The 16,144-nt window shown below is 41.5% G+C and overlaps 1 protein-coding gene across 8 annotated transcripts in view; it reads right to left on the bottom strand.

Annotated features, from left to right (window-relative positions):
* Nucleotides 1-12,641, bottom strand: part of LOC124596463 (zinc finger protein OZF-like) — a 170,016-nt gene extending 157,375 nt beyond the window's left edge. For 2 of the 8 annotated variants that reach the window (XM_047135605.1, XM_047135602.1), the window contains exon 1: nt 12,515-12,635. The gene's annotated coding sequence lies outside the window, so the exon portion shown is untranslated. The other 6 variants (XM_047135604.1, XM_047135599.1, XM_047135603.1 and 3 more) reach the window with 5 other exon arrangements.
* Between the last annotated feature and the right edge of the window lie 3,503 nt (nt 12,642-16,144).

Genomic DNA, 16,144 nt, shown 5'->3' on the forward strand with positions numbered 1-16,144 from the left:
AGATGCGGTCAGGATTCCATTTTGGCCCCTGCCATATCCCCATACCCATACAAGGTCATCAGTGGTGAACCGGCCAAGCGAAGGCACCCGTGGCCGTGAGGTGGAAGGCCGCAAAAGATGAAGTAGCATGCGGGGATGTCAGCCATGTAAGAGCTCAGCCGGGATGTGGTCACCCATGGAGGTGAAACGGTAAAAAGCCAGAAATTGGAGAAGCGCATCATCAGCAGAAGAAGTCAGGAGTTTCCTCATCTGAGCCTTAAATGTTCAGCCTCAACGTTTTACTGTGGATGGAATGGAGGGGCCATGACATGCATGACACCGTGACGGGCAAAGAAATCCGCAAAATTGGAAGAGGCAAATTGCGGACCATTATCAGTAACAAGAGAAGAGGGAAGACCTTCCAAAGAGAAAGCGCGAGCTAGAGCATTGGTGGTTGCCACGGTGGTAGGCGACGTGCAACGGACAATGAAAGGAAAGTTAGAGTAGGCGTCAATAACGAGAAGCCAATAAGTACCTAAAAAAGGTCCCGCGAAGTCAGCACGAATACGCTCTCAGGCCACGGTGACAAAGATGACTTCGGAGCGGCGGCCTGTGACACACAAGGGCTGCAGGCAGCGACCATGTGTGCGATTTCAGAGTCGATGCCGGGCCAGTACACATGACGGCGCACCAGGTATTTTGTTCGAGACACAGCCCAGAGCCCTTGGTGAAGGACGCGCAAGACCGAAGCACGCAAAAACGCAGGTACCACAACATGCGACGAAGCATTGTCGGTGGAAAGGAGGATAACACCATCCCTAGCCGTGAGGCGGTAATGCAAAGCGTAGTAGTTCCGCAATGGATCAGAAGTCTTAGCGGACAGATGATCTGGCCAACCCTTCTGAATACAGCGTAAAACCCGGGAGAGGGTAGGGTCAGAACCTGTAGCAGCCGCCAGCCGGTCCCCGGCGATGGGGAACCTGTCCACAACCCGCTGCCCGGCAACATCCAGGTGGAAACACAAAAGTTCGTCCCAATCGAATGCCAGATCAGGACCCATGGGAAGGCGAGACAGTGCATCAGCATTTGCATGTTGAGCCGTCGGCCAGAAATGAATCTCATAATTGAAACAAGACAAGTAAAGAGCCCAACGCTGGAGGCGGCGTGCAGCCTTGTCGGGAAGTGACGTTGATGGATGAAACAAGGAAACAAGTGGTTTGTGATCCATAACAAGATGAAATTTAGATCCATAGAGAAAAACACGAAACTTATGAAGAGCATAAATAATGGCCAAAGCTTCTTTTTCAATTTGAGAATACTTTTGTTGGGCATCCGTGAGCGTTTTGGAGGCATAAGCAATGGGTTGTTCAGAACCGTCAGAAAAATGGTGCGCAAGGACTGCACCAACCCCATATTGAGAGGCGACCGTGGCAAGAACAAGATGTTGGCCAGGTCGATAAGTAGCCAGGCACAGGGCCTGTTTCAGCACAGTCTTCAATGAGATTTTCACTCTGCAGCAGAGTGTGCGCTGATATGAAACTTCCTGGCAGATTAAAACTCTGTGTCGGACCTGACTCGAACTCGGGACCTTCGTCTTTCGTGAGCAAGTGCTCTACCAACTGAGCTACCCAAGCACGACTCACGCCCAGTCCTCACAGCTTTACTTCCGCCAGTACCTCGCCTCCTACATTCCAAACTTCACAGAAGCTCTCCTGCGAACCTCGCAGAACTAGCATTCCTGAAAGAAAGGATATTGCGGAGACATGGCTTAGCCACAGCCTGGGGGATATTTCCAGAAAGTTTGGAAGCTAGGAGGCGAGGTACTGGCGGAAGTAAAGCTCTGACGATGGGGCGTGAGTCGTGCTTGGGTGCTCAGTTGGTAGAGCACTTGCCCGCGAAAGGCAAAGGTCCCGAGTTCGAGTCTCGGTTCGGCACACAGTTTTAATCTGCCAGGAAGTTTCATAGTCTTCAATTTCTGGAAAGCTGCATCGCACGAAGCGGACCAGTGAAAAGGCACGTTTTTATGCAACAGGCGATGCAACGGCTGAGCCACCGAAGCAGCAGATGGTAAAAACTTGTGACAGTATGCTATTTTCCCCAAGAAGGCCTGCAGTGCCTTAACAGATGTAGGGCAAGAAAGGGCATCGATTGCAGCGACAGTTTGCTGAAGCGGACAAATACCATCCCGAGAGAGTTGAAACCCAAAGTACGTGATAGATGCCTGAAAAAATTTTGATTTCTTAAGATTACACTTAAGACCAGCAGTCTGTAAGACATGAAAAAGTGTGCGGAGATTTTAAAGATGTTCGTCAGTGGTGGAGCCAGTGACAACAATGTCGTCCTGATAATTTATACACCCAGGGACAATAATTGTTCCAAGAATCGCAGAGAGAGCAGGGGTGCTGGCAACCCCGAATGGCAACTGTTGGTATTGATAGAGGCCGAAAGGCGTGTTAAGGACCAGAAACTGCCAGGAAGCAGCGTCGAGAGGAAGTTGATGATAAGCTTCTGACAGGTCAAGTTTAGAAAAATACTGGCCTCCACCAAGTTTAGTGAACGATTCTTCAGGTGGATGCATAGGGTAAGTGTCGATAAGGCATTGAGCATTAACAGTGACTTTGAAATCGCCACAGAGACGAATATCACCATTTGGCTTAGCAACGACAGGAGAGGACCACACTGGAAGTGACAGGAAGCAGACCCCTGAAGCAGTGAGACGATCCAGCTCCTGTTTGACCTGATCACGAAGGGCCACAGGAATGGGCCGAGCCCGAAAAAACTTAGGCCGAGCAGTGGGTTTGAGCATGATATGAGCTTCAAAGTCGTTTGCACGGCCTAACCCAGGAGAAAAGAGGGATGAAAATGTTGGCGACAAGGAATCCAATTGAGCATAAGGAATAGCATAAGAGATGATATTGACAGAGTCATCTACGGAGAACCCAAAAACGTGAAAGGCATCGAAACCAAAAAGATTCTCCACATTACTATGGTCGACCACAAATAAGGGAACAGTGTGAACGACAGATTTGTAAGATACCTCAGCATCAAATTGTCCCAAGAGAGAAATCTTCTGTTTATTTTAAGTCCATAATTGCCTAGTGACAGGTGACAGGATTGGAGGACCCAACTGAAGATACGCCTGAGAACTGATGATAGTGGTAGCAGAACCAGTATCCACCTGCATGTGAACATCTCGACCAAGTATTTGGACACTGAGGAATAACTTCCCTGAAAGGGAAGAAGTACAATTGACAGACAACACAGAATCAGAATCAGCGTCATGTTCATGAACATCATGTATGCGGTCGGATTTGCAAACGGATGACAAATGACCCTTTTTTTTTTTTTTTTGCATTTGTGACACACGGCCCAACATTGGGAACAATCTTCACGTGAATGTTTCGTAAAACACCGCGGACATGAAGGAAGTTGCCGTGGGTTTTGCTGCAGTTTCTTAGAGGTTTGTTTATGGTTAGGCCGAGGCTGCACTTGGGAGCGTACTGCAGCCATGTCGGCCGGCGGGGACATGCCACACGCTTTGTCAACATCGCACAGAAGTTGTATTTCACCGACGTCGCCCCATGCCTCTATTTGCGCTCCAGCGTCGCGAGAAATTTCAAAAGACTGAGCGATGGATAGGACTTCATCTAGAGTCGGATTTGCCAACTGAAGGGCACGTTGCCTAACTTCTTTATCGGGCGCCGATCGGATAATAGCATCCCATACCACAGAATCTGCATAGGATTCTTTGTGAACTTCAGTAACAAATTGACACTTTCTACTGAGGCCATGAAGTTCAGCAGCCCAAGTGCGATAGGATTGATTCGGTTGTTTTTGACAACGATAAAAGGCAACACGAGAGGCGTTTGCTTTTGAAAACAGATGGACAGATGGGAGCACATTTCAGCAAAGGACAAAGACGCAGGATCTTTCAAAGGAGCCAATTGCGACAACAACCGATACATTTGAGGTGAAATCTTTGAAAGGAACAGAGACTTACATGTTTGTTCGTCCGCGACATGAAATGCCAAGAAGTGCTATCGAAGACATTTTTCGTAATCAGACCAGTCTTCCGCCGTCTCGTCGTAAGGAGGAAAAGTAGGTAGAGACAACGATGAGAGATGCCCCGCATTTGATGCCACGACGAAATCACGAATCAAATTTGTGAGAAGCGTTAGCTGTTTTATGAGACTTTGCAATAGTTGCTTTAAAGTAGCCATGGAAACATGTGGGTCAACGATGGAAAAGAAAAATCACTACCTCATCGCCAACTGTAATAACTTCAAGTTGAACAAATATTTTTCCAGGAAGACGTAATAGATGAAAGTCATAGATCAAGTAAACAGAGTAAGACATGTGCACACTTTAACAGTCAAATCATAACTGAGTCCAAGTCTAGCAGTCGCTGGCTGGCCGCTTAGGTGGCGCTGCTGCTGCATGGCTGGCAGACAGCGCCGCATGTAAAGGACGCGCGTAACTTAACTGCGCTGCAGCACTTTGAAAGATCGGCGAGTCACAACAGAGGCATAATCCGTATCGCTTTAGAGGCAGGGGGGGAGAGAGTTACCTTCATAGTCTCTGATAATATTGAATTTAGCATATGTTAAAATTCAGGAGTAAGCAAGAAACACATTTTTTTTGTTTTCTCCAAAAAAATTCCTGCCCCGAGATGCAGGCCTCCAAAGATGACACTGTGAACACCATTTTGAAGGTTCGCTTTTTGGAAAAAATTTTAAAATGCTGTATCTGTGTAACAGTTCTAAATATTTTGTTAGAGCTTTTTTATCTGAAAGAGAATTGTTTTATGGTTACAATGGTATCCTCCGTTTGGACTTATCTGTCAAAGTTCCATTACTGTCACCATTTGAATTTTTTTTATAATTTAGAGAAAAAAATTTTTTTTTTCAAAAATCCCAATCCAGAAAAGTTACTTCTTTTTCTGTTGATTAGTACCATGTGGTACTATATTCTCTGTAATGGAGAGCTTTCACTTCTAAGTCCGACAGGTTTTATTTTAAAATATCTTTTTTTTTTAACTTTCAAAGCTAATGTATGTCTTTACTGAAGTTGTTTCTTATTAATTTCTTTGTTACAATGTTTACTTCTATTGTCTTTGTTGCAGTTATTTCTTATTACTTTCTTTGTTGCAGTTATTTCTTTTCACTTTCATTGTTGCAGATATTTCTTACAGTTTGATGTACGAGGGCAGTTCAATAAGTAATGCAACACATTTTTTTTCTGAAACAGGGGTTGTTTTATTCAGCATTGAAATACACCAGGTTATTCCCCAATCTTTTAGCTACACAACACTATTTTTCAACGTAATCTCCATTCAATGCTACGGCCTTACGCCACCTTGAAATGAGGGCCTGTATGCCTGCACGGTACCATTCCACTGGTCGATGTCGGAGCCAACGTCGTACTGCATCAATAACTTCTTCATCATCCGCGTAGTGCCTCCCACGGATTGCGTCCTTCATTGGGCCAAACATATGGAAATCCGACGGTGCGAGATCGGGGCTGTAGGGTGCATGAGGAAGAACAGTCCACTGAAGTTTTGTGAGCTCCTCTCGGGTGCGAAGACTTGTGTGAGGTCTTGCGTTGTCATGAAGAAGGAGAAGTTCGTTCAGATTTTTATGCCTACGAACACGCTGAAGTCGTTTCTTCAATTTCTGAAGAGTAGCACAATACACTTCAGAGTTGATCGTTTGACCATGGGGAAGGACATCGAACAGAATAACCCCTTCAGCGTACCAGAAGACTGTAACCATGACTTTACCGGCTGAGGGTATGGCTTTAAACTTTTTCTTAGTAGGGGAGTGGGTGTGGCGCCACTCCATTGATTGCCGTTTTGTTTCAGGTTCGAAGTGATGAACCCATGTTTCATCGCCTGTAACAATCTTTGACAAGAAATTGTCACCCTCAGCCACATGACGAGCAAGCAATTCCGCACAGATGGTTCTCCTTTGCTCTTTATGGTGTTCGGTTAGACAACGAGGGACCCAGCGGGAACAAACCTTTGAATATCCCAACTGGTGAACAATTGTGACAGCACTACCAAGAGAGATGTCAAGTTGAGCACTGAGTTGTTTGATGGTGATTCGTCGATCATCTCGAACGAGTGTGTTCGCACGCTCCGCCATTGCAGGAGTTACAGCTGTGCACGGCCGGCCCGCACGCGGGAGATCAGACAGTCTCGCTTGACCTTGCGGCGATGATGACACACGCTTTGCCCAACTACTCACCGTGCTTTTGTCCACTGCCAGATCACCGTAGACATTCTGCAAGCGCCTATGAATATCTGAGATGCCCTGGTTTTCCGCCAAAAGAAACTCGATCACTGCCCGTTGTTTGCAACGCACATCCGTTGCAGACGCCATTTAAAATGGCTCCGTACAGCGCTGCCATCTGTCGGAAGTCAATGAAACTATACGAGACGAAGCGGGAATGTTTGAAAATATTCCACAAGAAATTTCCGGTTTTTTCAACCAAAATTGGCCGAGAAAAAAAATGTGTTGCATTACTTATTGAACTGCCCTCGTAGTTTCTTGTCAGTTTCTTTGTCATGGTTGTTCGTTGCAGGTGTCTGTATTGTAGTTGTTCTGTGCTAATTTGTTTACCGAAGAGGCTTCTGAGAAATCTGAAACCATCCAGTGAGTTCTGTGTTTTCGCTAGGAGTTTTCCAGTTGACACAGTTGCAGTGTGTCTTATAAAAAGGACTGTTTGAAATGTTTCCTAAATGGGGCCACAGGAGAGTGAAGTGTGCTGACTGTTTGCATATCCATAAAATAATGATATATAAGACAAACAAAAAAACAGACTTTGTTCAGATTGGGAATAAATGTTCCATTTGAAAACTCTGTTTCAAATTGAAGGTGTTTCCAGTGATGACTTTTTGTATTCTAAATGTTTTGACAGAATAAGAACAATGGTAGTATCTGAAAAAGGTGCAGGTTTTAAGTATTATTCCAGAGACATTTTAAAAAAAAACAATTTTGAACCATGTTCCATCAGTATCAATGTATATGGTAGACAAAATAAGGAATGTGAGGTCTGTAAAAGGAGTCTTTGGAAGACCAGATCCCTATTATGGTCATCCCGTACAAGCAGCTCAAGTTCACATAGTGCAGTCATTTTACCTGAAAGATAAATGGGACTGTTCTCGCCAGAGTGCCAACAAACGAGACACTACAACTGTAACAGCTGAAAGTCTAAAAGTTGTGAAAGGGAAGGTGTACATGACTTGCAGAAGTGAAATGGTGTGTACAGGCTGAAGAACTGTGTTTAGTGCTTCACTGAGATTTTTCTGAAAACTGGTTCAACAGGAAGGCATTACTCTATATCAAAGGAAGGAAATGAAGCACTGGAACACATTTTTAGTTCATCAGCTGGCTAACTTCAGTGTACATGACTTGCCGTATTAAAGAAACTTTTGCAATTTATATAAGCAACTATACAACTTCACATATTGGAAGATCAAAATTTTATGCACTACGACCTAAGTGGGTAATTACAAACTCACCTAGATATGTCTGTTAATGTGTGTGCTGTGCGAATTTTGAAGAACATACTGGAGCATGTGACATACGACACCTTGGTTGGGCGTGTGAAGTCATTAGTAGTCTGTGACATAAAGCGAGAGACTTGTTTGTTTCAAGAATGTGGTAACTGCCCTGGAGAGGGAGGACTGTCTTTACAGACACTTGGCCTGAAAGATGTAGCATGTAACTCTGTAGAAATTACATAGGCGGCTTGGGAGGAAAATAAACTAATGTAAGAAAACTGTTGCCTTTGACAGTTTCATTGATGAACTTGGTAAATGGTCAGTGAAAGCAGTAACACAGCAGCACCTGAAGAAATTGCAACAACAATACATTGCAGAAGTGAAAGGGTGTGTACAGGCTGAAGAACCGTGTTTAGTGCTTCACTGTGATTTTTCTGAAAATTGGTTCAACAGGAAGGCATTACTCTATATCAAAGGAAGAAAATGAAGCACTGGAACACATTTTTAGTTCATCAGCTGGCTAACTTCAGTACAAAACAGAGTGCACAGAAGTCGTATAAATTGAAATCTTTAAGTCTTTGGAGCTGTCACATACATTTTGGAGCCATTTAAAATGCATCTGGTGAGCAAGATATATGAGACAGGCGAAATACCCTCAGACTGCATGAAGAATATAATAATTCCAATCCCAAAGATAACAGGTGTTGACAGATGTGAAAATTACCGAACTATCAGTTTAATAAGTCACGGCTGCAAAATACTAACGCAAATTCTTTACAGTAGAATGGAAAAACTGGTAGAAGCCGACCTCGGTGAAGATCAGTCTGGATTCCGTATAAATATTGGAACACGTGAGGCAATGCTGACCCTACGACTTGTCTTAGAAGAAAGATTAAGGAAAGGCAAACCTACATTTCTAGCATTTGTAGACTTAGAGAAAGCTTTTGACAATGTTGACTGGAATACTCTCTTTCAAATTATGAAGGTGGCAGGGGTAAAATACAGGGAGCAAAAGGCTATTTACAATTTGTACAGAAACCAGATGGCAGTTATAAGAGTCGAGGGGCATGAAAGGGAGGCAGTGGTTCAGAAGGGAGTGAGACAATGTTGTAGCCCCTCCCCAATGTTATTCAAACTGTATATTGAGCAAGCAGTAAAGGAAACAAAAGAAAAATTCGGAGTAGGTATTAAAATCCATGGAGAAGAAATAAAAACTTTGAGGGTCACCGATGACATTGTTATTCTGTCAGAGACAGCAAAGGACCTGGAAGAGCAGCTGAACGGAATGGACAGTGTCTTGAAAGGAGGATATATGATGACCATCAACAAAAGCAAAACAAGGATAATGGAATCTAGTCGAACTAAGTTGGGCAATGCTGAGGGAATTAGATTAGGAAATGAGACACTTAAAGTAGTAAAGGAGTTTGGCTATTTGGGGAGCAAAATAACTGATCGAAGTAGAGAGGATATAAAATGTAGACTGGCAATGGCAAGGAAAGCGTTTCTGAAGAGGAGAAATTTGTTAACATCGAATATAGATTTAAGTGATAGAAGTGGTTTCTGAAAGTATTTGTATGGATTGTAGCCAGTATGGAAGTGAAACATGGATGATAAATAGTTTGGACAAGTAGAGAACAGAAGCTTTCGAAATGTGGTGCTACAGAAGAATGCTGAAGATTAGATGGGCAGATCACATAACGGAGGAGGTACTGAATAGAATTGGAGAGAAGAGGAGTTTGTGGCACAACTTGACTAGAAGAAGGGATCAGTTGGTAGGACATGTTCTGAGGCACCAAGGGATCACCAATTTAATATTGGAGGGCAGTGTGGAGGGCAAAAATCGTAGAGGGAGACCAAGAGATGAATACACTAAGCAGAGTCAGAAGGAAGTAGGTTGCAGTAGGTACTGGAAGATGAAGAAGCTTGCACAGGATAGGGTAGCATGGAGAGCTGTATCAAACCAGTCTCTGGACTGAAGACCACAACAACATTAAAATGCTTGAAAAATGAGTATCTTATTCATCTTTCAAAACTAAAGTTATGTTAAATAAGGCTAGGTTTTGATTTCTATGAGCCTGTTATGTGATAACGCGGTAATAAAACAAGTTTTATGTATGGCAAAAATTTCAAGAGTTTATAAAACCAGTTCACTCTAAAAGTGGAAGCTCTCCTTTTCAGGGAATGTAGAACTAAATGGTACTAATCAGCAGAAAGAAAATCAAAATTTTATGGATTGGTATTCTTGAAAAAAAAATTGTTTTTCCCATAAATTATAAAAAATTAAGAACACTACAGTAAAACAACTTTAACAGATAAGTACAAATGGAGGATTTCTTTGTAATAATAAAGCAATTATCTTTCAAATAAAAGAAGAAAAAAAACCAATAAAATATCTATAACTGTTTTAAAATTTTTTCTAAAATTTGCATCTTCAAAATGGTATGCGCAGAGTTATTTTTGGAGGGCTGTATCTCGTCGGGCAGATTTTTTTTGTTTTTTTGTTTTAAGAAAACAAAAAAATACATGTTCCTTACTTAATCCTTCATTTTAACATACTCTAAATTCAATAACATCTGAGACTATGAAGGTAAGACTTGTCCCTAGCGTGCCTGAATTGATCTGGACTATGCCATGACGTTTCTGTGCACAGTCAACCATTCACAAACAATTTTGTCTGCTAACTGGGCCACTTGGATACAGATGATGCACAGCCTGCAAATGGAATGGATACAAGCCCTGAGAAAGTAACATGCCACACTCGCACCTGTGGAATATCGAGCTGATGGCTAACGCACCGTGTACTGGTGGTGGGACGCAATTGCACCATTGCAATAATGTCTTCTCTTTCCCCATCTGACTGGATGGCTTCACATTCTGATATTACGTGTCCATGGGGTAGTGTTCTGGATTCATATTATGTTTGAAAAACCCTGGGAAATACCATGGCATAGGGGTTTGTCGATCAGGGAAACATCTCTGGTATTCTTTCATAACCGTACGGGCACTTCCATGTACCTGTATGTGGCATGTTGGTTTTCGCAGACACAATGCACTTGCCCTATTAAACAACACTAAAGTGTGACAAGTACATGGTCTAATGACTGCTCACTGATCAAACCACTGATTGCAAATTGGATACACTTGCGGCTGTTGGTTCAGTGTGACATCACAGTCCTGCCATCTGTTGGAGAATCCCCACAGCTCTTGCAGGATGGATCAGTCATCTGTCCCACAATTATTCTGACCATCATAGTGCCTACACAGCATTTAGGTAAGTAATGTTTGCACTTATCATATCCATTCATCGCTATGTGTAGCCTTCAACCCGATCCAGTTCCGAAATGATCAAAAATTGTACACATGCTCATATGACTTTTTCAGTTTATTTTTATACTTAGAATCACCTCAAAAATTATGTGACATTCCACCTGAACCACTCTGTATAAAACAGAAACTTACAATGTATGCCCATTACACTATACTAATTATATGTGCAGCTGACACAAAGGAAGAGCCTGTAAGGGATGCACTCCTGAATACTGAAACTGCAAACAAATATCTAGTCAAAACAATCTTTTTATAAATCAATCTAAAACAAATTAACTAGTGTTCCAAACTAGAGTGAAATGTACAATGAAAATATTAAATTAAATAGAGAGGCATTTAAAGAAGTAAGCAGCACATAATTTTTAGGAACTATTGAAGATAACATCTGACCGGGGGGAGAGAGAGCACAAAGATATATGTAAAATGACAAGCATCCAGAGTTTCCTCATGCCGCAAACAGCAAAAGGGGCGGAAGATAAAAGTTCTCAGGACAATATAATATGCACCTTTGTTCCCACATATGACATACTCAATTATATATGGGGAAGTGCTAAAGACAGGTATCCATAAAAGAGTAGGTGTATACCTATAGCAAAAATACCATCCAGACAAACTTAAAGACAAGCTTTTGACATTGTATGTCCTCTCTCTCTCTCCACGTGTGTGTGTGTGTGTGTGTGTGTGTGTGTGTGTGTGTGTGTGTGAGAGAGAGAGAGAGAGAGAGAGAGAGAGAGAGAGAGAGAGAGAGAGAGAGAGAGAGAGAGAGAGAGAGAGAGATATGGTAGTAGAGTAAATGATAAAACACCTCCACAAAACGCAACAAAAGGAAATGGATTATTAGTGTTAGGAAAATTTCAAAATAACAATGGGTGCTCCCAATGGGTTTTCAAACATGCTACCTCAACCAATTTTGTTAGGGAAGAAAGGAAATTAAACTCATTTAAAAATCGCTTAAAATTGTACCTTACAGAGAAATTTCTATACGGTATGAATGAGTACTAAATTTCACATTAAATTTTAGCTGTAATATTGTAGAAAGAAATGTTATAACCACATATGTGCCAGTAAAATGTATTCCCGTTTTCTTCACTGTACAAATATAATTGCATGACGCACCTTATACTCTCAGCTGACGATTATTAGCTAGAATCAATGGGCAAAGAATGACGGACTGAATAATCTCTAAGACGATGTGATGTGCGGATGGGGCGTCGCACATAAACGGCCTTTATCGTATACAAACGTACAAATCGAACATGTATTCATTCCTCTATGGAAATATCACGATATTTAACGTTTTAAAGTAGGCTAAACAAATACGCAAACACATCGTGTACAACAAAACTATTAACCTGAGTGCGCGGTTTCTCTTCTTACGAATTTTTCAACTTTAATGAATAATAACGACTGGAAAAATGAAATGGAGCAGGCATTATTGTGTAATATAGACGAAGTTAACTGTTAAACCCTGATTCATAACTTAACTATACGGCAGAGCGAAAGCAGCGTCTCGTCCCCAGCCAAAGATGTGTTTTGTACCGAGTAGTTACCAAATAAACAACCTTTTCCCTCGAGCCTGCGATGGACCAAGAACTGCTTCATCACTCATTTCAACACAAATATTTACGTAATAGAATACAGTTACACTTTTACTACAGATAAAAAAATTCACTATCCACAAGAATTAAACATACACATGCGTACAACCATCACCAGCTATTTGTTCTCGGAGTATTACAGCTGTTACAGGGAAAAGGCAAACTGATAAGTGGATATTTGCTATCAACACAACACGTATCGGGAGGCGCGTGGCGTCGAATGGGTGGGGGCGGAGAAGGTAAGCACAGTTGCGTTTACTTTAGACCAGAAGGGTGGGGAGAGCAGAACAATTGCCTTTCGGGGCATGGGGGTCGGTGACTGGTTAACATTCATGACGTCATATGAATTGTCAATGGTAGCTTCGGCGTAGCACGAATCATGAGGTTATAAAATTCTAACCTCCTTGGCACGAATCGATAGATATCTCTACAGATTGCTCCCGGCAAGGAGATTTGGACCTATAGAGATGCCCACATGTCGGGAAAGTGAAACCAGCGACTTAACCATTTCTTTGATGCCAACGAGTTAAAATTTTTTTAACTCGTTGTTTGAGGCCAAAACATTGTGGGTAGTGAGTGCCCATTGGCGTGATGTTTATCGAAATAAATAATAACGTAAAAATGGTTACTTGTATGGCCTACGGATGCACAAACAGAAACGGAAAGTCACCGGTCACCTTCCACAGTAGCTAAAGAAATAATTCCAGTTTAAAAAGGACTGTGTACTTCAGTGATTTCACTAATTACCCTCAAACTTTTATGTTTACAGTGCACTGTTTCTTCTCAAAGGACACTGCCAAGAAAAGTTTGTGGGTCAAGGTACTGCGATGAAAAGACTGGGCACCAACAAAATATAGTAGAATATGCTATTTTGTCGAAAACTGACATTCTGAGCTCACGGCACAGTCAAAACACAGAAAATATAACGGCAACCAGTCACATTTTACAATACTATTTATTTATTTAAATAGCGCCGTAATTTTACATTAGCTTCCACTTTTGGTTCTCCCAAATCATAAAATTTCCTTGGGATGGTCGTGCCGTCTATCTAACTGTAGTTGTACCGCACAATGATTTACCCCAAGGAAATTACATCATTTGAGAAAACAAAAGTTAATGTAAAATATATCTCAACGCGAACAAGCCGTCTGATGATGAAACTGTCGGTTAGAAACCACTAACGGGGCTATTTAAATACATAAATAGCGTTAAAAGAAGTGGCTTGTTGCACTATCAAATCTTTGCCTCAAACGCGGCGCCATGCAATGCATTTTCTCATCGTTTCCTTAGAACCTGCAGAGTATAACTTGCACTACATGTTTCAAACACGATTGTAATTCTTAATTGCATTATACGTATTTGTATGACACAATTTGCTGACAGTGTGGTTCCATATGGTACTGGCGTGCCATGTGTAATTTTATTTCATTGTTTGCATTTGATACTATCCATTGAGTGAATTGTGTTACCAAGAAGCGATCATTTATTTGAAATTTATAACATAGTCTATGACTTTTCTGTGCATGTGATTACTGTGCACTATGCCAATTTTTGTGTTAGAAAGTTTCTCTGTTGCTTGTAAAACCTATGCATGCAGTGATTGCTTGTAAACTGTTTGCATGATCGTGAAATTAACTAGATGCCAATTTTAAAACTGATTTCTGCTGAGTATAGATTGGTATCTTCTAATGTGTGTAGACTCCGTGAAGCTGAGCAAACATATTTCTATTGCTGTTTTCTTATTCCCGTTGTGATGAGATAACTATAGTTGGAGTCACGAATGATGGTGGCCGAGTATAGACTGGATCTGCGCAACTACGTAACGTATTCTCCGACAGCCAATGAGAGTTCTGCATGTTCTGAGCGCTCTGCTGTGAATGCTGTAGCTAATGCGAGCATTAAACGTGATTGTAGAGACTTGTTTAGTGAATTTTGATTCCGTTTGTTGCGAGTTGTCATCGCTGATTGTGGTGGTAAGTGTTAAATTCTGTATAAGCAAGCGAGAGACGTAATTTGCAGGATATATGCTTTCTTCAAGCGGAAAGCACGCGTGTACGCGAATATGCGCCAACCGCCATCGTTCGTGGATCGGACTACAGTGCAGCCAAGCCTCATATACAGCAACATAAATCCGATGAAATTATAAGTTTTACTTCATTTAATACTTAATTTCGTATGATACACAACGATATGCGCTAATGCCTTCAGAAATTGCCTGGTAAAGCAAATTTCTACCACACCCTGTTATCTCTATTAGACCATTAGGGTGTATAGTTTGAGATTTAAGCCTATATAAAACAATTGTATGTGTTAATGTAGTGTTGCAGTAGTTACAAGCAGCGGTTTGTAATAATTATACAACTGCCAACCAGACTCTATACGAATTGTTAGTCTTCCAACCAGACAGTGAACAATTTTTGGTGTCGCATTGATGCCTACTGGTAGTCTTATAAATAGCACAGTTGTATTGTATGCCAAAATTACGACAGTTTTAGGCCATAGGACTCGAGTATAGCCTGCTGAATACATGCTGTATACTTGAGCAAATGTTACATGTTCCAAACCAGAAACATGTTTTGCAGAAACCATTGCAGGAGATATCCTGTCTGCAAAACGTTACGAAGAGGTGGATGAACAGTCAACAGGTTATCAAGAGCCTATGTTTTACAGTGAACATAAAACATCTTGTGCAGTGGTTTCCAACTTTTTTCTCCTGTGGATCTCTTTGGGTGAATAAATTTATACGGCAGAGCCTCTTTAGCCTGCCTTACACCTTAACTGCTCCTCATATGTAAGATTTATGATAAAGGAGGAGAGGTATATGAGATACAGTTTTTAGTTTATGTTATTGTAGTGGCAATAAAGGTGATTGGGTGGTAGCAGGGGTGTATGCAGAATACTTATGGATCTATGAAGCAAAGGGACTGATGACCACAAGGATTCATCCCTTTTAATCCCAGAAAACAAACAACCAATCCATCAAGCACAGAATAGATATTGGACACCAATATTCCAGAAATGATAATTTATGGAACTAAAAATTTTGTAAAATTTCTTGATACCTTTGAAATTTCATGAATCTGTTTGTTTTCTAGTGTTGCCAGAAGATGATCCCATGAATACATACACATACCACATGATGACCCTACTGCTCATGTAAAGAGAAAATTGAAAATAGTGTGAGGAGAAAACAAGCAGTACCATAAGAAGATAAAGCTTCTTCAGCAAAAGAACTGCTGCCTCAAGAAGCAAAATACTAATTTAAAAATTGTAATAAAGGCACTGCAGAAGAAGAACTATATGGATGAAGAAAGTGTTTCACTGCTGGAAAGTGTATCAGGAATAAGTGAAAGTAGTTTGCAAAGACTACAGGTTCCTTTATTCCTAGAAAATATGATGCAGCTTTTATGTCTTTTGCTTTAACACTTAACTTTTATTCACTGAGGGCTTATGATTACATCAGGGCCACATTTGGTACTTGTGTGCCACATCCTCGAACAGTAAGCAAGTGGTATCATAATGTGGATGGGGCACCTGGTTTCACAAGTGAGACATTTGAACTTTTGAGAGTGAAAACTGCCTCATCTAGCTCAAACTACCCTGTTTTTTGTAGTCCGATAATGGATGACATTGCAATAAGGCAGAATGTTGTACTTGATGGCCATAAATACTTTGGCTATGTTGACATGTGCTCTACTATTGAATCAGAAACTCTCCTGCGAACCTTGCAGAACTC

This window comes from Schistocerca americana, chromosome 2, assembly GCF_021461395.2.
Source record: "Schistocerca americana isolate TAMUIC-IGC-003095 chromosome 2, iqSchAmer2.1, whole genome shotgun sequence".
Classification (NCBI taxonomy): Eukaryota; Metazoa; Arthropoda; class Insecta; order Orthoptera; family Acrididae; genus Schistocerca; species Schistocerca americana.